General features: G+C 33.0%; 1 long non-coding RNA gene across 2 annotated transcripts; it reads right to left on the bottom strand.

Annotated features, from left to right (window-relative positions):
• Positions 1–1,067: 1,067 nt before the first annotated feature.
• Positions 1,068–1,986, bottom strand: LOC139085867 (uncharacterized). Of its 2 annotated transcripts, XR_011543958.1 has the most exons (4): positions 1,860–1,986; positions 1,525–1,792; positions 1,276–1,456; positions 1,119–1,187 (listed from the first exon to the last, which is right to left on the bottom strand). It is a non-coding gene; the product is annotated as an uncharacterized lncRNA (long non-coding RNA). The 2 variants fall into 2 exon arrangements; XR_011543957.1 differs by having other exon boundaries at positions 1,068–1,456.
• Positions 1,987–4,828: the final 2,842 nt, after the last annotated feature.

Below are 4,828 nucleotides of genomic sequence, written 5' to 3' on the forward strand. Positions count from 1 at the left end.
TATTTTTTGTTATGCTTTACATCTCGTACCCAAATGTAAAATTCCTAAATTAATGTAAATTTATCAATAACTTTATTCATGTCAAGAGACTTAAAGTATTTACTGAATCTTTAATTGTCAATAGAAACTTAAAGGGATCTAAGGGTATGGGATTTATTTCCCATAAACAATTCTCAGAAACGTTTGACTTTTTTTATTCCTTTATTAACTTTAGGACTGTTCCTTCAAATTGCAAAGAAAAATCATTTTTTATTCAGCTACCTTTTTTGGGGTGTGCTCTAGCTATGTGATACTTATAAAATGTTTTTATGGCAGTGTCAAGTGCTTCTCAAGATACTAAATTGAGCATAATTAATTGTATTGATTGAGTATATTCATGGCCTGACCCAGAACGTGGACGTCCAAACAAACTGTCGAAGAGAGTATTGCTTAGACAAGCCAGTAGACAAAATTATCATTCACAACTGATCCGTACGACCTACGTTCATTGTCTATAAGGGAACAGGTTGTGTGGGATACATTAATAACATGCTCAATGAAGCAGAGATTTCAAAAACCAAATTGACCGAAATGTCTATGAATTTTCAGGTCTATCAATCTCCACTCGTAGGCCAAGTATGAGCACAACTGATTTTTTCCGGAAATTTATCATCAGATTTGCCTCATTTCCTGAGAATTTACCTTTACAGAAACGTCTTTGAATGTAGGACGAAGGATTTTAAACATCATTTGACCTTTTATGCTCAATTAAAGTGTTTCTCAGTCATTTTTATCCAGAATGTGAAACCAAACTCTTCATATTCGTTTTAAATGTTTTATCGTAACACCTACATATATCGCTGTTAAGTCTATATTTAGTACAGTCGAGTACACATATGTAATTTTCAAACGTTTTTCTCGAGAACGCAATCGGATATGCTTATGAAAAGGAGAAATTCAATGAGAAATTGGTTTTAAAGGATTGTAAGTTTGAGTTTTTAGTATTAAAATAGCTTTGTTTACTTGAATCAAAGAAGAAGTTATGCTATGCTTCATATACATCTTTGAAGAATACAGACAGTTGTATACATCGTCAAAGGAGTTGTTTGGAATCTACTTTAAACTGTCTAGTTGAAATGAATAATCAAATCGTCCTCAGTTCAACATCCAGCACAATCCAAATCACATTTCCTCAACGAATGATATGTCTAGAATTAGAGATTGAACATCCAACAAGCGGAAAATTTAATTTATAAGCGATTTTATTCGTCATACTTCTTTCGTACGCAAAAAAACCTCAATTCTGCATTTTGAATTCTTATTTGATTTTTGTCGCTTGATGTGTTCCATTATATACATATTAAAAATGGAATTAACTTCTTGCTGCCAAAAAAAATTCTTCGTCTTTATTTCCTTTTTAATTAAATTTCTTCTTGAATTGAACTTTTTTTCTCATTCAGCATTATAATCACTGTGGCTGTAATCAAATTGAAGAATAATTAATTACTTATCATTGAATTTATTTTAATTCTGTGGTTTGCGTACCTGCCTCAGCATTTTACGCATTTTTAATCGCATGAATGTCATCAAATTTCTATTTTTATCGTAGATTATATTCATGAAATCGAGTATGCTTTGGTTTCGAATGTGCTTGTCGAAGCAGAAATTTACTGTGAAATACGTGTGACTTTTATTGCGTGCCTGGTTTTATACTCTACTCGTCTTTCTTAAGAAGAAAACTCTTTACTTCTGATACAACCAAAAGATTGCGGTTGATGAGTTAACAACAATCATGTACTTTTGACTTTCAGATCTGAAATTTGTTAATTAACAAATTAGTGTTTGAGGAATTAAAGTTTTCCTTAATTGTAGCTACTTACAGTTTTCTTGAACTTTAGAACTTTATCGTTTTGTAAATGGAAGCATCTATCACTTGGATCGAACTTTGCAATTGTAATTAAGAACTTCAAATGGATTAAATATTTCACAATGTTGATTGACTTTCACTCAGAATTCGAAAACGAACTGAATTTTTGCATCAAAAGGGGATTTCAACTATGTTACCATAAATAATATTCAAATCTCAAAAGAACGTTATAACTACATTTTAACATAGGGACAAAGAATTGTACAAGCCAGATAACATAAACAGCAACAGAGTTAAATAAAAAGCCTTTTGTTGCAGTTTAAGCGCTTTATTACAACATAGTTGCGGTAAGTTGAGAGGAATTCCTCGTGCATAAATTTTATTTTAGTTAAGCTCTTTGTAAGCATGAAACTCACGTTCTTACAGTGAAAGGGTTGTTGATGTCGGTGTTCTATATTTAAATACTCATAAATAATAGATCTATTAACATAGAAAATAGTGATTGATTTCAACTGGTTCTCTGCGGGTAATTTAATTATTCGTCATAAAAATGGGTCAAGAACAGCTATAGTGCCATGTTGTTTTTGGATGGAAAGAGATCTCGAGGAAGACCAAAGAGCTCATGGGATTACTGTGTTAGCAACGATGCAAAATTGCTGGGAAATAGGAACTGGCAGAAATTATCTAAAGATAGATCAAGCATTTGACGAACTCTAAATTCAGCAATGGGACCTCGTGTGTTTTCGTGAAGGAAGTAACTAAGTATCGTGACTATACGAGCAAGGGCGTAGTCAGGAACTGGATGTGGGATTTGAGATTTTTTTGAAAAATTTTGGGAAGGGGTTTGACGAGGGAGAATTAATAGGATGGGGAGGGGGGAAATCAACTCATCTTTCTAAAAAATCCTTATTTTTACGAAAAACCCTAGAAAATTGAAGAATTTTTTCCAACAAGAGGAGAAGGCGGGTTTGACCCCCAATCACTCTTTCCTCTAAATACACACCCTGTCTAAGAGGGTGCTCCTTAATCTTCAAAAATGACGACTATTGCGAACTTTTAAATCATAGTAACCATAAAATCAGACACAAATATTTTTAAATTATTCCCTTGACTTGGCATCACCAAGCAACTCTTCATCACCACATGTATGTGCTAAAGGACCATCCAAAAAATGTTTACAAAAAAAAAGCATTACAGAACAAAAGTTCTGACGTAGGCAAGACGTGGGTAGTTTGGTTAAAATAATTTTCTGATTTTTATGCAAAGTCATTCCTAGAAGATCAAAAGAAAAACATGGAAAAATCTTTAATATCCTAGCATTCACTCACCTAAATACCATAAAATCCTGAGCACAAGTAATTTCAGTATATAGCATCTCTTTGAATAAGATCAAGAAAAAGTTTATATAAATCTTCTTACTTTTAAGCCTAATTCTTCGGTGGCTTTTTTAGGCATTACGTGTAATAAATTTATGTATGCTTCCATAAGAAAATAATCCATTTATTCCTAAAAATAATAATATTTACATTATTATATACAGCATACATGCTTACTGCTTGTTGATGTCTCAGTCAGATTTCCTGGTAAAAGTAATTACTGATAATTAATGAACTTTAGGATGGCATTTTCCGTTTTTACCAAGTTGTGTTAATGCTTTAAATTGAGTAAATAAAGGATATGTTCATTGTTTGTACAGCAAATCATCCAAAGATGTCTTTACATCTGAGATACTCAATATCAATTCTCGGAAATGAAATCTTAAGGCAATTCAATTTTTGAGTTAACATTTAGATAGTACTAAGAATGCGTGAACTGAAATTCAATTAGGAACAGAAGCTGGGGTACAGGGGTGCATCTGGGGAGGAGGGGTATTAATAACTCACTTCCTTGGTAAAGGCGTACGAGGGTCTATTGCTGCATTTAGAATTCATCGAAAGCTGGATCTGTCTTTAGATAACTTCTGCTAGTTTCTGATTCCCAGATTCTTTTGTATCGTTGCTCACACAGCAATCCATGAAATCTTTGGGGTGAGGGGTATTTTGGGTCATAATTCGTCGATTTATCAGGAATTTCGTTACCAAATGCTATCCTTTTCCTTGAATATTTATGTTCCATACACAACAATTTCAAGTCTTAAATCCATCCCCAGCCACATCCCTCCTCCCCTTCCTTAAAGGAATTTCCAGCTACACCCCTGCAATCTGGGGTTAAATCTAATTTTATAATAATAAAAGCACATACTCGAGTTTACTTTTCATTCAAATCATCTTTGGAATTATTTAATTAATTAAAGTATGTAGTTAGGAACAACATTTTACTCTCTTTGTGGAATAGACATGCTTCATGTCTGAGCAATTATGAATCTATAAATTCAATAGTAAATTTTTGGGTAATTGTCGGAATCAAAGTAAAACTTTTGTGGTTGTATTGTTAGGCAACATATTGGCAGTCTTTAGTTCTCTCATATGTAAGGACGAGAATTTGATTCCAACAAAAAAGCCAAATTTTTTTATTTTTTCAGGAAGAATCATTGATGTATCAAACATTTGCACTAGACTGAACAGAATTCTCATAGCAACCACATAACTGACGGCAGTTAAACATTTAGCTCGGGGATTAATTGACATTCAGAATTCTTTTGATGTCAGATACAACCAGTATTGCATAACTCAGACCATTTAAAAAGTTATGCACTTAAAATTCCAGTTCCTTATAATGGTTGTCTTTTGTCAAGTTTGTGAGTTTTAATTCTTGAAAATCTCAAATGCGGGACATTAATTTCATGAAATAAAGCTGTGCTGATTTTAAAGATTGAGAAGAATTCTTCGTCTTAGCAATTTAACTTGATTGTCACAAGATTCTCTTTGAGATTTTGAGGCAATTGTGACTTGTCATGATGATTGTACAGGAAAGTCAAGTGGTTGGGAACTGTACCCTGCCAAACAATGAGCAGACTAGACTTTCCCTCGGATCGAACTCGGG

The sequence above is a fragment of the Chironomus tepperi genome, unplaced genomic scaffold, assembly GCF_022539635.2.
Source record: "Chironomus tepperi strain 1889 unplaced genomic scaffold, CSIRO-AGI_Ctep_v1 contig_84, whole genome shotgun sequence".
NCBI classification, from domain to species: domain Eukaryota; kingdom Metazoa; phylum Arthropoda; class Insecta; order Diptera; family Chironomidae; genus Chironomus; species Chironomus tepperi.